A 19,369-nucleotide genomic window follows, 5' to 3' on the forward strand; every position below is an offset into this window, starting at 1 on the left:
CCCCCCCCAAATTCTCTCCTCCATCCCACTGAGGGGGGGGAGGGAGTGAGCGAGCGACTGCGTGGTGCTTAGTTGCCAGCCGGGTTGAACCACGACAACAAGTAAAAGAAATTAATCATTACCAAGGTAATAAACTAATTTTGTTTTATCTTTGCATTTTTCTGCTAAGAGCTGAAAAGCATTTTGTAAATATTAAGTATCCCTCTAAGCTGACTGTTTCTATTATTGACATATTTAGAATAATGGAAGCAAGAAAAGTACCGATGACTGCTGAAAGTCAAACAGAAAGTCAATGGCAAAAAAGAGTACTTCAGATTCTACAGTCCTGATTACTCACCCACAGTCTTCATCACACAATGACACTCCTCTTTCTCCCAAAGACAAGATGATTTACCACTGCCTTCTCCATAATTGGAATATTCATAAGCAATTATAGCTGTGTTCAAAGAATGTTCTTAGACCCAAACTCTTGAATAAAACTATTATCAAGGATTAAAAAAAAAGAAAGCACATTTGTACAAAAAATAGCACATCAATTTTATCAGGTTGTTTCAAATCTATTTGTGAAATCCATGGAGTTGTACAGTAAATATACTTGCACTTCCATACTTTTAGAGACCCTAAGTCTCTTAACACCTGTGACAACTTTGACTCCAAATAAGAAATAAAGTCATTATGATCCTGTTAATGTGGAGTCACAAACTGAATTAACTACCAAAGTCACGTTACCATTTACAGTGTAAGTCCTGCAATAAACATCAAGGAAAAAGGAATAGAATCTCTTCAGATTTACCTGAGGAAATGTAAACAATTCATAATACCAGAGCAAGTTGAAAGGGTCATACATGAGAAAGCAGGCAACTTTTCAAGTTCAAAACTTATCCTTTTAAAAGGTGTATTTTGGCACTCACTCCTCTGGAACTGAAAAGCAAGATACTCCTTATTTTACGTCAGCCTAAACCCACAGAGCCTCCGGGGGGCTTCACCAGGCTTCAAAGCAGGCCCCTGGAGAGCTAGAATTGAAAACAAAAAGAAAAATGCTAAAAAAACTGCCGCTGCCCTAACATCTCTGCTCAGCACTAACCAGGCTGCTCTGTACTGGCTTAGCAGATCAGGACACTTTCCTGCACCAGTGAGGAGCTCGGATATCACTTGCAGCACTGGGTGCTTTATCTCATGCAAAGAAGAAAATAGCATGGCAGGTTTATGCCAATTCCACGCATGTGCCGGAGCTGTTAAGTGAAAACCCATTTTCAAAGTGTTTTGATGGCCTGGGTGAGAGCCCTGGTGCAGGCCGGTGCCTCTGTAGAAAGATCTGCCAATGAACGGGTGCTTTCTGCACCTGGCAATTGCAGCCTTATCGAATAAATTCGCTTAAAAATCCCACCCACACACTCCACCTGGCACTAAAGCAAACCTGGAAGGCTTTGTGTCATTGACCCTCAGGCTGAAGGGATTTTGTTTAAAACCCAGTTGTGCATACTCAGCCTCAAAGCAGTCACACAACACTTCCCTCCCCAGCTGGATGGCTGGGAGTGCTGGAGGCTCACTGGCAGCCACGCAAACCCCTCACCTTCCCAGCGTCCCCCAAACCATGCCAGTGAGACCCAGTGAAATGTGGGTGCTGAGGCCTTCTGGGGGCAGAGCCGTGAGGGATGTGGGCAGCATTGCTGGAGGCGAGCCCATAAGCAGCCGCTCCTGGGGCCGCACAATGGTGAAAAGGCTGATGCTGAGAACCCAGAGGCAGGCAAGTTCCCTGAGGGGGAAACCGAAAAGCAAAACAAGAGGTGGTGCTCCAGCTTCAAAGAAAAAAGTGGCAAAACCCATCCCGGATATCTCTAAAGTCTCCTTACTTTTCTTTAAGCAAACAAGAAACCTGTTGCTTATAAGCAAACTAAACTGAGCTAAACTTTTGTACTACAAAAAAAGTGAACTGTTTGACTCCACAGGTACATACTGATAAACTTTCCTACAAAACGATTACCACTAACTTTGCAGAAGATGACATGAAATTGCAAGGCAGCTATACACACAAATTCCAAAATTTGCATGGATTTTTCTAAATAAAGTCATTGATGGTGCCTTTTCTCTAATGAGCCAAAATGATGCATTCTTTAAAACTAACCTTAAAGACATTCTAAGTAGTAGAACCCAATAATAAAGGAATGGTAGTAGGATGTCTCTACCGCTGTGTTTATTCACTGGCAGCTTTAAGAAAAATCAGATTTCCTGGATGGATTTATTTCAGATATTTGCAATAACGTGACTTAGGAAAAATATTTCAGATGGGACACAAAACTTATTGGTACCTGCTTAATAAAGCAATGGAATTACTGTTTTCAGTGTCAGAATGTAATAATGGTCTTATTTCCCATTAGAATTTGTTCTTAATAACTAAGTGGATAACCACAGATACTGAAAGACTTGAAATTCAAATTTCAACTTAAGTTCAAGATATTTTCAATGTGACTATGTCATATTTCACTCAAAATCACATTTTAAAAATCCACAGGTAAATAAACAGTATGCAACTTTCTTTAGCTGTTTTGAAAAAAAGTCACTAGGATTTGATTTCTGGCAGAGTATACAGCTTTTTTTGATCTATGTGACTTCTACTCCGCTCCCCCTGCAAACACTGTGTATCTATCATTCTGCGCATTCTGGAACACGGTGCATTAGAGTAAAGCATCAGCCATACAAGAGCCCCACAGCTGGCAGCTATGTTTTGCAAACAGACCTTAAGAGACAGGTGTATGTTGAGTTGTCTGTGGTGGACAGGACAATGGTTCATAACACTGCAGGATAATCTCTGTGGACCATTCTTTTGCAATAAAGGGAGACTGGCTCTGGCTGTAAGTTGTAAGACAAATGACAAATACAGACCCTTCCTCGAATTTCATCAGGATGGTGAAGCCATCTATAGGGGGAAAATACTTGATGTATTCTAAGAATTATTTTACTAAATGTCATCGCATTTCAGTTTTAGGTGTTTATGATCCTAAGTTTTTTCTTTAGAGCTGGCTGAAAAGGAACAAACATAACGCCCATAAATTCACAGGGGGTAAAGACAAGGTCTTTCCACTTGAACACAAATACCTGAAGCCCTATTTTCAACTTTTAGCTTCTAAAGCTACTGCCTTAGAAAACTACTAATCAAATGCAATCAAGAAGAGAGGTGCTCTAGATTTAGCTGTCATTTGTGGCTGTAAGAAGTAGTGGAGCAATAAATGTAATACAAAGGAAAATGCCAAACCCTTCAGCCCAAGAGAAGATCTGCACTGAACCAAAACTTTCTAAGGAGCTACTAAAGAATCCAGCTGATAATTTTTACCATACTTTAAGATTTCATTTCCACAGTTTAAATTGCTAAAGTCACTTTTGAACTCAGTGGGAACAGTCCAAAGTCGTTGGCAGGACTCACAACACGTACACTGTTAGCCTCCAATCTCCCCATCATTGGCAGAGTCTATTTGCTAAAGAACTGGTCCAATACATAGTTAAGTTACACTTAAGCACAATGTATGCACAGAAAAGTAGGTAAGAGGACATCTGAGGTAAACAGTGATACAACAGAAGGTAACACCCAATAATTATAACCGCACATGGTTATGACTTTACTTATACTGCATTGTTCTTCCTTTCTATTTGTTGAATGCCTTTGTTCTTTATTGCCTCATATTTAAAGAATACGTAAACTTTACTCTTAGCCCTGGGGAGTTCAGCTCTGGGGAAATGACACGCACAACCCTGAGAAAACATAATGAGGAATGAGTCTCAAGAGGTTCAAAATTCAAATGTGGTTTAATTGAAAAAGTTGAAAAAGATCAGAGGAAAACATCTTCTCAAATAATTTCAGCTTCTGCTGTAAACAAAGTTGAATGTTTCTTGAGTTTTCACCACTAATAATGTCACTGTAAAGATCAAGTATGCAAAACAAAATTAAATAAACAGGACTGATTCATCATTGCACTCCAGTTGCTTCATACTGCTCTGGTGAAGCAGTAAATCCAGAAAATCCATGTTGTTAAACCAGCTTTATGGCTGTTCTGCATCACCAAGGTGGCACAGAGCAACTCATCACAGATGTAGCACAAACCAATTTGAAAAACCTCTTCTTATTCTTCACATCTCTGTCCTCTACCTCTCTGTCCTCTCTCCTCTTTGAGCCACTGTTTGGGCATATTTTGTGAAAATTAGCTGGAGGAGCAGCTCAGGCACTTTACAATGCATTACCTGCAGTCAGGGACACAGCTGCCCCTGGCAATTTCGCAGGATTAAGCTCACTAGTTGCCCTCCTGCTCCTTTCACCCGTCCTGAACTTAAAACCTATATACCATTACTGTCATGTTACTCACCCTGAAGAAGCTCCACAGCATAAAGCTGGTGCGAACTGAAGATGATCACTAACCCTGACTCATGTTGTACAACAGCGCCCAGCTGCAGTCCAGCACAGAGCCAGGGCAGGGCTGGGATCAGTGAATGTAAATGGTACAAACAGATGAACAAATCTAATGATGTGTTACTAAGAGCTATAATAGAAGGGGGGGCAACCCAAAACACTATACCTCAGGAAAAAAAATGGGCCTATGATGCATACCTGCAATTTGTAAGATACTGCTCAGCAAAGCACTTATACTGCCATTGCTGAAGTTGAGCTCTCTGAAGCACTTTAGCACACTTCAGTTTTAAATGAAACACCTCTTACAAACACTTCATGACAGTTCCCGGGTGGTGAGACAGAGGCACCCACTTTGGCACTATCCACCCACAGGTGAGAAAAGCAGGACATGCAGTAAAGGTAGCAGGAGCGTAGCAAAGGTGCTAAATGCACTTCAGGCCCCCTTCATGTGTGAGAAACTAATCCACAGCTGCTCAGTTGCATGCAAGCGGTTTCACATGCTATGCTTGTGTCTGGCTGGCTGCCAGCCCATTGCAGAGGTGGGAAGCAAAAGTGAACCTCCTTACCCATGTATTTCCTTTAGAACAGGGAAATAACTTACGACCTGTTATCCAGGTCAGGAGATAACAAGGTGGCCTCCCCAGGTGCAGCTCTGCACTTTCACCAGCTCACACCCCCTTTATACTCGCAGCCTCACTGTGTGTCTCCACTTCAGCACTGCTGTTCATGGCCAAGTCCATGGTGCAACTGCAAAGCCCACATTTCCTTACACTAATATGAATTTTTTCCAATTCCAAATGAATTTAAGTCCTGTTATCAAATGAATTCAAAATCATCTTCTGATATGCAGGTAAAAGAAGGAAATACTTTATATATCCTTTGTCCCTTTTATTTCCAAAAGACCAGCAGGAGAGTTCCATTCTTAGGAAAGTCCAGGGGAGATTAAAAGGCACAGGCAAATATATTGTTAATCAAAGTTTACCTAAAATTGCACCAGGAAGATTTAGGTGCAAATACTATGTTCTAGAACCCCAGATGAAGGAAGAGTTCAAATTTACTGGTATAAGGACAAGGGAGACATCCACTTGGGTTATATTCACTTCTCTCTCAAGTGGATGGTTTGTAAAAACCACCATTGATACATTCACCAACTAACACTTAGGAGAGGACATCCGCAGACACTTACAGACTAATGTTAGACTACAACTCTCAAATGTTTTAAACCTACAGGATAAACTGTAAGTGGGAGAATGAAGAATAAATACAGGTACAGAAATGTAAGTATGGAGGCTGATGCTGACAAATTCTGAACAGCCCAGCTCTCACTTATGTCACCACAGGTTGCATTCCATGTGCTTGAGACTCCTGGAGATGTGTCTGAGGATTCCCTTTTGGGCTTTTATGGTTTTAGCCATTCAGGTAGGATTTTCATTAAATTAAGTAACTCATTTTCTGTTCAGTTACCAGCAGCATTTTCAGCTCAACTGGTAGATGAATCTACAGCATTTAAAAAATCTGAAGCGTGTTTACATGGTTTTCAAGAAAATTATGCACACGCATTGAATCATTCCCTCCTGCCCTCTTTTCATTGGCTGTGATCACACTCCTTTGAAATGACATAAAATTACAAGTGTGAATTCATGATTAACTTTAATTAGCAAACACCTACAAATCAATTATTAAATTGTCACCTAATTAGCAGGAATAGTAAGCTGTCAGAAGTAATCAGTGAGAGAAACTTCAGAGAGGGATGAGAAAACAAACAGTTCCGAGCAAACACACACTCAGGTTCAGCACCACCGGAGAGGAATTGAGATAGGGTTTAGGAGGCTCTGACCTGCTTCCCAGTTCAAGTCATGAGGATGTTCAATAATTTCTGTAAAACTGCAGGTCCACAGGCTTCACTGCAAGTAGAAGTACAAATGAATGGAGCTGCAATACCTAGATGCTGTGTTACCGCACTGTGCTTCTCCACAGCACACAAGCTCAGGACTTTAGGCGATTTCATTTTATATGTATTTTAATAACATTGTATCATCCGGAAGACTCTTTTAGCCATCTTCTAGCAGGCTACACAGATGGGAACATGTTCGGCCATCCTGGCCTCTCTATTCTTTCCCTGCTTCATCTCCCTTTCAGTTCTTGGCTCAGATATAAAAATATCAAGAGGATTCGGTGGGCAGAGCAGCCAGGCTATTGACACAACTGCAGCTTCTTTTGCTAAATTGGATGGGATCCTTGCAAGAATTCCTAGGGCTATGCTTTTGGCTGGTAATACCATAATTCATAAGCAATATGATAAAGTGTCTCTGAGCTGTGCTTCATTGTGACCATACTTTTAAATATTAGAGAATGCACATCATAAATCATTCCAGTGAGGGAAGAAAAAAAATCGGTTAGAATTTTGCATTTCCTGACCAGCTTATTGCATGAGCATATGCATCATATGCTACCCAGGGTGGAGGGTAGGTGCTGGTTTTGGAACAGAGTAGTTAGACTCAAGTACCATTCAGGTGATTTGTTCCTGACAGCAGGCATCTTGCTGAATTTCTGGTGGAAAAAACCAGATCGCTCCCTTGGTGGTTAGGGCAATAAAGGCACTTAGTTTTGTTTATAAAATAAATTACTCCAGTAATGCAATTTCATCTGCAAACATCTAACAAGGAAAAACAAAAAAACCCAAACCACCAAACATGTTTCCTTTCTTTTTGCCTTCCTCAAATGAAATACCTCGCAGAAGGATCTTTATTCATCTTCTCTCCAATAATACTATTTAAAACATTAAGTCTTTCTTTACAACACTACTCATGTAAGTAGCAGTTCTAAAAAGTACAATGTACAATGCTCTTTATATGAAAAATCATTTATTCTTTTAACATGCAGTGCATAGAACAATTCCCTTAAGTATCAGTGTTTCTAACTCAATATGAATTTGGCTTTCTCTCTCCTCAGTTTTACTTGTCTAAAAAAATCGTATCAGCACAAATGGCATTATGCAATGTACCTTATAATGCTCCTAATGTAAAAGCCAGTCTTAGTCTGCTTTCACCAGAGATTCCTGCCTATGCTTTAACAAAGGTAAGTGAAAGGAAAATTTGGAGTCTTTAAAAATCTTTATAAAAGAGCTTAATATGGCATATCTTCATAACAGGGAAAAGTGAAAATACCTTTTAAGAAAGCAAGTGCCTAAGAATGTCTGGCCCAAAAGACAAGTTTTAGAATGGTCCCAAACCCTGCCAGTCATTGTTATCATGACCGTCAAGCACTGAAGACAATCACAGGGTAGCGAGCTGGCAATTTCAGTACCAGCTCTCAGGTAGAAGAAAACATTTTATTCTCCATCTTATTCTTTCAGAAAGCTACTCAGAAAAGACCAAGAGCTAAAAGTTCTAATGACCTCAGAAAAAGATATAAGGATTACTGTGAATAATCTAGTTATACAATGTGCTCTGAATTTCCCGGGCTACAGAGCTGAAAAAAAAACCCCGAATCTGTAAACCAATGTGTTCTCAGTCTTGTTGCAGTGCTTTTTTTTTTTTTCCTGAGAGAGGAGCATCACAAGAACAGCAATCATCTATGCAAACTGTATGCTAAGTTCTGAAACCTATTCTTGACTTAAATCTTTGGCAAGGCATATGATAAGGATATCTCTGATGCAGTTGATTAACTGACTACCTTAGTCTCTAACTGGAAAGGATTGCCGTTGTGAGTTTCCTAGATGACACAATGCCTATTTAAGAGTGTATGTTTGAGCCTGAGCAGTTTTCAACAATCGGATTTTGCTTATGAAATGATGCTTCCTACAGACGACGTTATTTTTTCAGAGGACGAGAATGATTCATAATCACATTGTTGCCTTTATCAGAATTTAGTATTTTTCTCGCTCCATCCTACACCAAACCAACAGGTCAGACAGCCAAAATGTCTGTCACGCTAGACAAAAAATACCCTCCTGTTGTACTGATAATACAAACTGTTTATTAAAAAAAACCACCAACAACAAAAAAGAAAATAGGCGGAGAAAAGATTTTTTGCTGAAGACAAGCAGCTGAAATCCCTTTCAGGCTTATCTGCTTGAATTGAGGATTATCTACTCCTCATGCAATACTAAATATGATAAAGAAAAACATACTGCCTTGTTTCAGCACTCACACTAAGAGAAAATGCTGGTCTTTGAGCTGAAATAGGAGCATACCAAGCACTGCTGCTGCTAAGTATTTTATGCAAAGGCCCTTAATACCGGGAATTCATGGTTTTGCCCCACTAAAATCTTACATTCACAGTAGTGTAACAGATTTCAGGAAGAACCTGTCACAAATTTCCTTCTGGATTGAAGAACAGTGCAATGACAACAGCATGTTTTCTACACAAAACCAATGTGATGCCATGACAGTCCCACACAGCTCCTTCCTTCAAAGCCTTGACAAACCCAGAATGAAAATAGAGCTCATCTCCTAATTCCACATAACAGGTATTACAATTTGAATACACAGAATGCCAGTGTTTCCTTCTCTTACCTTTAACAGGCATGTGCTGAAAGAATGCTCCAAGACATTTTTCAGCGTGCTGGTGAGAGAGGAATCCCTGACTTACATAGGTCAGCTGCCATAGCACAGTACTGAAATTGTCAGACGAAGTGGTCAGAATTACCCAGTGGCTTGATAAAAATCAGCTTACTTCAGATCTCATCTAGAGACAGCGTACAGATAGCTACATGTTAGAGAAATGGCAAGTATTACAGGACCGAAAGGACAACTGAGGAACAAGCCATGAATTTACTAGTATAGGAAATGTAATGTTATTTTTTCTAAGCCATATAAATGAGTACTATGAACTTTAAAATATCCAGAGTTGTCCTTTGAACAATTCTGTAAAAGTACAATGTTTATGCATATGTAATTCAAATTATCACGAAAGGATCCCAAACTTTCTCTCATGAGAGAAATCTCCCAAATGGTCTTTAAGTTCCTAATATTAAAAAAAAAAAAAAAAAAAAAAAATCTATTTACTCTGTTTGCCACTTTCCTGCCTCTTAAATTTACTAAAATAATGAAAACATAGTCCATGCATAAAGGACCCTAAGAAACACTTCCATCAATTTAGCCAAAAGCAGAAAAAAGCACAGCAATGAGTAAACATTGAGATTTCTCAGAAGAGTGAAATCATGACATCCCACAGGGTGTCTCCTGGAGAGTCAGCAAAACCTCCGGATCAAGGGCAGACGGATCCAGCAAAACCTCAAGTTTCATTTTGCCAGATGTACAAAAATAAACATCTTGCCATTACCTCATGAGAAATAAAGTTTAGCAGATAAATAACATACACTATGATACAGCTATATCATCTGCCATGTTTGCATAAGTTGAGAGGAGTTTAGTCCTTGTGATAAGTGCTAAGGTGGATCAGTAAAATAAAGATTATCCTGGCATTGATGTAGGGGCACAAGTGGTTCTATGGTTGCTCTTTATTACCACTTGTAGCACTGCTAAGATCAGTGGTTAGGGATAAATTTTATTTAGTAAGTGATCTCTCTGCTAAGTATAAGGAATAAATTCAGAACACAGCAAATACCATGGTAAAATGTTTCATTAAGTAGGCTCTTTCTGGAGCAGCCAGGAGGTCAGGAAAGATTGAACTTCTTTCTGTCAACCTGAATACAACTACAAATCGAATCAGCATAAGCAACTATCTCAATTCTCAGTCACATGCATCAAACGTGGGTACTATTGCTTTTACTATGCATTGAAGACTAAACTGATGTCCATCTCTGGAAACTTTGCTAACCAATGACACAAAATAGTAGGGGCTGGTACTAATGAATCATACTTAGCTATATACAGACGTGTGCACACTTCTTGTGACAACAAAGCAATAGCAGACAACGAGTTCTCTGTGGTAAAAAGATGATCTGCATCACTTCCTTCGCAGAGAGACAAAATGCAGAAGGAATATCCTCCCGTGGTCTCTGCTGAGAAATCTGGCCAATATTCATTTTCTGCTGTGGAATCTATTTTGTATTAGTAATCTTAAAACATGCAGTGGTTCTGCAGATACTTAGCAACCAATACAAAAATGGTGATGAAATTCTGTTTCAGCACTAAGTCTTCTTTTAAATAGAAAATGAAGACAATTTAAATTTTCTCACAGATTTTGTATATGCAAGTCAGGCTCCGAATCAATCCCAAGAGACTGAAGAATTACACACATTCCCAGAAACATATGAATACTTTGAATCAAGTGACACCGTCACATGCAATGCAGGTACCATCGCTATTACTCTTTATTCCCATGTAAGCTGATGTTTGTCTCTGGAACCTGTGGAGTGATAATACTAATGAATAATAATACTACAGTGAAAGCCGAGACCTGCACTCAGGCCAGAGCTTCATTTGTTCATTCAGCCCCAGCACTCAGGATTTATCAGGAACAAAGGATGCCTCATTCTTTCTGGAGCGTAAAAAAAGACATGGTGACACACCGATTTATTGCTGTGCTCTGTGATATGTCCTGTGCAAGGGAAATCTACCTCTACCTTTAGAAATAAGACAGGGGACAAATTATGTCACATTTCTTGGAACCTTGGAAGTAGGGAAGCAGAAATGGGACTTCTCTTCAGAGCCAGATCGCTTGGTCTGTCAGCTTTCTGTAACTTCAGAATATGCATTTCTAGTGTGGCTGCACAGCAGCTACAACTCATTTAAATCAAGGCAACCATGGGCTTGCTGTTCCTCAAGTCACTAGCCACGTACTCTAGCTCTGTCACCGTACCAGCACTGACACCTGTGAACCAGAGGAGTGAGCTGGGAACTAATCACTGTTTGAAGAACTGCACTATCCTTATTTGAATGTAAAATGATTTCCAGCTTACTTGTGGAGGTTGGCACTAAACACAGCTTAAGCCTTAAAGATTTGATCATTCAGATGTAAATCAGGGAAAAAAGGGCCACGGGCTCACATAGAAGAGTTGAATGCACATGGACTGTAAAAACTGTACTCTCTTGGAGCTGAAACGGGGTCTCTGACCATGTAATGCTGCATGTTCTTAAGGCTGAAAAAGTAGGACAAAGCTACCATGGGAAAAGCACTTCAAGTTCCCAACTTGATACCTAAAACATCAGTATGTCATGGATGGTTTTAGGGCAGCTTAAAAAATAGTCCTTGCACACTATGCACATTTTATGGCCTGTGATTCATAAAATACTCTGTCAGTTCATTAAAACACTGTAAACAACCAGAAGTAACTTAAATTTAAAAAAAAGAAAATAGTTTAGAATGTAGTAAAAATGTAAATGTAGAGACAATCTCCAGGAAAAGGGAAGCTCCTGATTTTATAACCCAGTTTAAGAAGCACAAAACGGTGGAAGAGTAAATACCACAAGCACAGATGTATTCAAATTCACTCCTCCTGCACAAAGGACCAAGAAGGGTCTTCAAGAAACACAAGTGTGGGCAAGGAGAGGGACTGCACTTTCAGGGAGGTGATGGAGCAGATGTAGCTCAAATTATGGAGCAGTTTAATTGGAGTGTAGGTTGCTGCAGCCCCCCACCCCTCAGACCTGGAGCGATTAGCGTTCAGCCTGGTCAGCCCCTTGCAGCCTCCTGCCGTCTTGCAAATGGTAGAGCCAACATGAGAGCAGGGGCCACAGCCCAGGGCTGGCCCAGGGGCAGGGACAGAGGTCCTGCCTCTGCTCCCCTGCTCAAGGAAAGCTCCTGGGCCAGAGCAGCTCTGAGGTGGGGATGCCCTCACCACTTTTACAAGCTACCTACGGCAATTAAGAAGGAGCCTTTGATTTTCTACAGACAATACAATTTTTGCTAAAACGTTTAGAGAGGGGTCTCTAGCTAACCTGACAGGTGGGAGGCACTTTATTTCTCAAGAAGAAGGTAACACCAATAAATAGCGTACAGACAAAATCCTTTCAACTGGGTGCAAACCTAGGCCTCTCAGAAAAAAAGATGCAGTTTCCAACAAGTTGTTAGTGTCAATGACTGATAACATCACGTGCCAGGATGCAAAGAAATCTCCGTCAGGCATTAGCTAAAGCCCTTCTGCCAAAGGCAGGTGGCAGGGAGACAGCATTCACTTCTGCAGCGCTCCCTGGGGATTCAATGTGCAAAGGTATCATCAATCTTAAAACTCTGCAGAAACAAGAGACTTTTGGGGGAAGTCAAATAAGTGAAATATTGACCATTCCTTAAACAAAGCTTCCACCCCATTTACTGAGATTTCAAGTTAGGTATAGACATATTCATTAAATAATTCAACCTCAGTTATCATGGTACCTTAATTGCAAGGATTTTAGTCTACATCTCTCAGCCCTGTCTCTCTCTTTTCTCAGCTGTTGTCATTCCCATTCCTCTTCCTTCTTTGTATGAACAATGTTGTATAGGGATAACTGGGTCATTTGAAAAAGCTCTCACTTTTACTTGAGAGCTGACAAAGCATAAAACCCCTTCAGAAGGGTATCAGAAGTAGGAAATACACTGATATTTGACAATGAAAAGCTTTTAAAAAAAAAAAAAAAAAAAGGAAAAATAAAAACTTTAAATTACTCTCCTAAAGACCTGAGAGGATGAAATCCTTTAAACCCATTAATATTTTGGCAACAGTTTGCAGTTATTAAAACCATGCTTGACTGAAGGTTTTCTTCATAACACTGAGTTATAGAGACACTACACAAAATTCCATAACTTTATGTGCTACTTAATTCAAAATGATGCCCTCAAGGGGGGAAAAAACCCTCCAAAGCCACAACCCCCCTCAAAACTACACAAAACTGTCCCCTCAAAACCCAAACCCCCAAAAGATGTAAAGAGGGGGAGTAGCACACAGCCCCTTTCTTTGGCTTTCTCTGACATCTTGCCCTGGAGTCAGGATTTCAGAGGAGTCACCAAACCGGCTGCAGAATAAACCAGAGGGGATACAAACTGCAAATCTTCACATTTACATAAAAATATTCAGGTTATTCAGAGGGGAGGGGAGCCCCACGCCCTCTGAAGGCCACAGTGCTGTAGCTCTGCAGGCACCGCTGAGCTTTGGTGCTTTAGGCAAAGGAGGGCCCTGCTGGCAGCATTGCTGGGGAATCCCCAGCTGCAGCGCTTCACCCCCCGTTGTTGAGGTGCTCTGTGGGAGCAGGAAGCATGGGTTGCCTGCAAGCAAATTATTTTCCTCAAACCTTGGTGAATGCTTTAACCAATAACCAAAAGATATTTTTTTCCCCCAACTGCAGTGTGTGCCAAAGGCTGCTGACTGACTACAGCAGAAAATTCACAAGTGCAAGATGATGTTTCGCTTTACTCTGCATGAAAGTTGTGCCACAGACCCCATCTCCCTCCTCAGCATCTCTTTTAAGCAGATTCCCATTCAGTGTGATGCCTTTTTAGGTGCCATTTCATATATATATATATACACGTGTGTTAAGTAACTGAGGTAAATTTGCTGAATCAGAATGAGGGAGCAGAGGAACGGGGCTGCATATGCTAGGAATGTATATGCTAGAAAAAGGATATAATATTGGTTAAAACCAGCCCTGTGGTCCGGCGTGAATATGCCACGTAGCCCAGTCCTGTGGTCTGCTGCAGCCAAGGTTACTCAAGATGATAAAAGAGGGACCCACCTCCTGTGGTCTACCACAGGCAAGGTTACTCAAGATGATAAAGAGGGACCCGCGGCCTTCCTTCAAAACAACCCCTAACGACCACCATTGCGCACGCTCAAGAGGAGGAACACCTGCTTGAAGAAAATTTAAATACGAGACGAACAAGGGGTGATGAATATTAATGTAATAGTTGTGAGACATGATAAATATGTAAACTAGCTCTGTATAAATAAAGGCCAAAAGGATGTGACCTGGCGCGCCTAGGTGGAGCTGCGACTCCCCGGCCGCCCAGCGCTGTTTTTGCTCCTTTACTTTAAATAAATCCTTGATTGGACTTATGAAGTAGTGGTCTCAGTGTTTGACCATAACACACGCATATATATATATAAGGTGCTAGGTTTACAGTTTAAGCTCTTGTAAGAAAGTACAGAACCCAAAAATGCAGTTTTGCAATAGTCAGTGTTCTGCAGTGAAGAGCTGGTTAAGTCTTCATATATCTAGGGCTCATGCCCTTGACAAAAGATTATGAACAGACCCTAAATTAGAAGTTGTAAGTAACTGCTTAATTTAATTTTAATCACTTTGAGGCAGGAAATATTTTAGATACATACATTGGATATATTGCATTTGGTGCAATAGTAAAACCCGCAACATTATTTGTATCTTATGGCTTTTAAAACCATTCAAAGATTATAAAATAGTTAGTCTGACAATAATTTGGTCCTGATAACTACATAGTTTTCTCCCCAGAGACTGATCAAAAAATAGCTTCTTTATGGATTATTTGTATTAAATTCTATCTTCAGAAACATGTAACCGAAAATATAGACATTGACCTAAAGCAGTTCAGCCGTAACTGAAAGGACACCAATAGATGAATTTGGAGAAGACAGAACTCTTCCATATGTTCTTTTGAAGATTAATTGTAACATCTGGAATACATTAAATATAATTTCATAAATCCTGATATTAGGGAATTTTAAACCTTTCTTATTATAGTCAACACATAATTTCGTGAGTTAAGTTTTGGCTTTCTCTTTGTCCATATAAAGCAGTACCTGTTCAGTTTCTGTGAAATAAACTTCCATTATATAACCATAAGCATTACTTGAGAAATCTACCATAGACTAGTATCTTTATTGCATATACTCACTTTAATTGTGCCCTGAATTTTCTAGGCAGAAGGAGAAATTAATTTGCCATACTAGGTAAGATGCATGAATATAAAAAATAGGAATTTTGTTATTGTTGATTATAATGTTATTTTCTTGCCCTCTGTGTTTTCTTTTATGCAAAAAAGGTGATAATAATATAAATAATAATAATAAATAATAGTATATTGATATAAATAATAATAATAAAATATGACCATAAACAAAAGCAAGGGTGGTAAGAAGTTAAATGAATTGTAAGCCCTGCACTGATTTAGAAAAAAGTGTTTATCACTACAACCAAAGAAGACCTACTGTAAATGGCTCATGGAACGTCCTGTAAAGTAGTTTCATCATGTTTGTAACATGCAAAATCCAGGAAAATATAAATTTACTTTGTATCTTGAAACACTTTCTGATGGTGAGTTCTGCAGGCACATCATACAGTTTTGTAAAGTCTACTTTCCTTTTTCTATTTCTATGTTTTTAATCCAGAGCAGATTATTCTGGATGGTATCTAAGGGACTGAAACACGCCAGATACTTGCACAAGTGTGGAAACAGCAACACCGTGACGTACCAGTCCTGCAGGACCACGATTTGTATGTCATGCTCACACCCAGTGCCCTGCTGACACCCACTACTGACACCTGAGTCCTCTTCATAGCATTTCTTATCCCAGAGATGTTTTCTGCCTCGTGGTTCCTGCTGTTCTCCAATTAAAAATAAAATAACGTAATAACTTAGATATGTTTATATAATATCAGCACATAATTAGTCCTAACAAACAAAATCAGACAACCAACCAAAAGAAAACCTGCCCCAAATGCAATGTTTAAGCCCAGTTTATCCTTCACCAAAGTCCAGCAAAACAGTGGTTTAGTTTTTGTTTTCTTAAGTTTAAAAATATTGTAAAATTATATAAATACATCTGGGTTACTGAATTTTTAATTTGCAATTTGAGATGGGAGAGCAGGAAAGATCAGTAGAGAGAAGATTGTTTTACATATCAATTTTGTTTTAAGACCACAGTTTTCCCTTATTTGCACCCAGGGAGAAATATACAAGTGTTTTATTCCCATTTAATGAGAGTGAAAGGGGTAAATAGGTTCCTCAGAAATTTGATTTGTAATGTGAGAGGTTATTTGGTATCAACAGCTGTTGCATCACAGAGGCAGAAGATAAATAGGCTGTCTTGATGACACATATGCAAAACGCAGATCTAGAAGAATTAATTGTCTTCAAGAATGCTTAAAAAATACCCCAAACCCTCAAAAAATAAACACAAAAGGCTAAATAAATCAAATATAGATGCTCTTCTAATTTGAAAAGGGCTATGCAGGAATTCCCCCTTATACTGAAGGCAAGCTCAGCACATTTTATTATTAAATTCTGCTGCTTAACCATATCATGGCATAGGATTATGAGGGGAACTCACAGAGAATTTATTTGCCCATGTGACTGTATGTAAAGCACTGCATATATCATGAAGGGACAGCTTCTTCCCCAGGGGACTAAGCAGAGGTAGTGAAGATGCAAGGCTGCAACACGCGCACACCAACCACGTACCAAACTGCAAGTCCTCATCAGCCAGATAGAAAAGCAATCAGCATGGGCATACAGACCAAAAAGCAGGAAAATCAATGTCTCTGGAGGTGCATAAGATCACAGAGCAACTTCCTGCTGCAGCACAACTCTGAATTGTGTTAGCAGGAGCAGTGTTTCTGTCATTGCTGCTTAGTTGATTAGCTGGCAAAATCAAGCCTCTGAAGCTTGAAAACTCCAGTAGAGACATCTTCTGCTCAGCCTGGGCTTCCTGCTGGAGCAACTCAGATGTGCTCTCTGGACAGAGATGACAACGTGGTTCACCTTTTATACTTTGAGGTTGCAGACCCTCATTAAAGATGTATTCTGGCTGTGCTCAGAAGGGCTTTGACATTTTATATGTATTATATGAAATACAAACATCAGGCCTTGCTATACATTCCCTGGACTTGACTTTAGAGAGCCAAAGAAAGCCTAAGAGAAGCCTGCAAATAATTCCATGGATTGAGGCACTGCAGAGTAATCAGCATAATTTAAAATCCAATATGGCCAATGTCAGTATGGTTTGTAGAGCATGCTACTTTAAATTAAAAGGAATCCAGCATATTACCACACTAAAGACTCTTAAGGGATGTTTATTCATCTTGCATCTTCCTTTAAGCGTAGCTATAAAGTTTGAGATTAACCATGATATGCAAAAGCATTTTATTACTGCTTTCAGTTCTAATGTCGAAGCTGAACAATAGCTGTCATATTCCATTAGGCCAAAAATCCATTGGTGAAATGGTGAGTGCACAAGCCCCATAAAATCAATGCAAAGACCAATGCTGCCAGTTCATTTCACCTTCCCTGTTCAACTAAAACTCTAGAAGCTTTAATGGGCAATGAGATTTTAGTTTGATGATACCGAGTGTTAATGACGGCTGTGGTGACACAAAGCCCAAGGTCAGTTAACACACTAACTGCACAGCCCGTCTGAGAAGTTGGGTAGACATGTAGGCTAACTTGAACTGAACTCTCTGATTATCCCAGATCCAGCAATTCTAAGCGAGCTGTGAGATGTTTATATGAAGAACGTTATCTTGAGTGATTACACTGTAGATGAAGTTTATCATGGTCTGGTAGATAAAACCACCATGGCCTATTTTCAAAACAGACCAATATACATTTTACTGGACTTTTCATGATGCCACCATGTTCTTTTCACACTGCTAATTAAAGGCTGAGAAGGAAAAACTAATAACTCAAAAATTTTTAATTGATCTTTGAAATGAACCATACATATAATTTTTTATCAACACTCTAGTTGTCCTTACCTTAAATATCAATGGTATCAACCAAGAAGCTTGGCAAAATGGAAACAATTCATCTCTAAACAAAGACTAGATCTAAGGATGCAGGAACAATGCTGACTGTACTTACCAAAAATAATAGTTACTACTTCCTGAGAGGATGGCATCTCTGGGGAGGCCACTGTTGTTCTCAGTGCTGCCACTGAGGCTCTCATGATTGCTCTCCTGAGTAGCTTTCATTCCTCCACAGAGCTTCACAGAAAGACCACTGCAGGGAATTATTGATTCAGTGAACTTTACTAGAAAACAAGGCTGAAAACAAGACTAAATACCAAAGGTCCCAATAAACACTTGGAAACGCAAGCTGGCTTTAGGCACTTCGTAGTTCTGCAGTCATCTGCAGTACCAGCAGATGCTGCCTCTTACTGTCCTATTTCCAGACCTTACAATGTTGCAGGAGTTTATGCCCCTCTTAAGATGTGTTTGCAAGTAGCAGAATGGGAGAATTACTCTTTAAAAAATCAAAAAATTAAGACACAGAACTGCAGTAAGATGACAACAGCAGCCTTTCACCAGTTTTGCCAATTTACAGATAGAAATCCAGAGCTTACTCTTATGAAATTTTATAGATGATTATTCTATTTTTTACTTAGTTTGTTGCAGATTTTAAGCAAAAAAAACCCTGCACTCACAAAATTCATAAACATTTTTTTCCCTAAATAATTCATGATAACTAGAATCATAGAGTCATAGAATTGTTTAGGTTAGAAAAGACCTTTAAGATCATGGAGTCCAACTGTTAATCTACATTGCCAAGTCCAACACTAAACCATGGCTCTAAGCACCTCGTCTACCTGTCTTCTAAATACCTCCAGGGATGGGGACCACTTCCCTGGGCAGCCCATTCCAATGCCTGACACCCCTTTCTGTGAAGAAATTTTTCCTAATGTCCAATGTAGAGAGCAGTAAGGTCTCCCCTCAGCCTCTTCTTCTCCAGGCTAAACAACCCCAGTTCCCTCAGCCGCTCCTTATAAGACTTGTGCTCCAGACCCCGCACCAGCTTCATTACCCTTCTCTGGACATGCTCCTGCACCTCAATTTCTTTCTTGCAGTGAGGGGCCCAAAACTCAACACAGTATTTGAGGTTTGGCCTCACTAGTTCTGAGTACAGGGGAAGTATGACTTCCCTAGTCCTGGTGGCCACACTATTTCTGATACAAGCCAAGGTGCTATGGGCCCTCTTGGCCACCTGGGGACACTGCCAGCTCATATTCAGCCAGATGTTGACCAAAACCCCCAGGTCCTTTTCCACTGGGAAGCTTTCCAGACACTCTTCCCCAAGCCTGTAGCATTCCATGGGGCTCTTGTGACCCAAGTGCAGGAC

General features: G+C 39.9%; 1 protein-coding gene and 1 long non-coding RNA gene across 2 annotated transcripts in view; both read right to left on the reverse strand.

The window, feature by feature from the left end:
- CHRM3 (cholinergic receptor muscarinic 3) overlaps positions 1-19,369 on the reverse strand; it is a 138,123-nt gene that overhangs the window by 99,664 nt on the left and 19,090 nt on the right.
- On the reverse strand, positions 1,659-13,997 carry LOC118452886. Its single transcript, XR_004842751.1, has 4 exons — positions 13,810-13,997; positions 13,178-13,183; positions 11,411-11,415; positions 1,659-1,670 (listed from the first exon to the last, which is right to left on the reverse strand). It is a non-coding gene; the product is annotated as an uncharacterized LOC118452886 (long non-coding RNA).

This window comes from Egretta garzetta, unplaced genomic scaffold (assembly GCF_000687185.1).
Source record: "Egretta garzetta isolate BGI_Z169 unplaced genomic scaffold, ASM68718v1 scaffold248, whole genome shotgun sequence".
Lineage (NCBI taxonomy): Eukaryota > Metazoa > Chordata > Aves > Pelecaniformes > Ardeidae > Egretta > Egretta garzetta.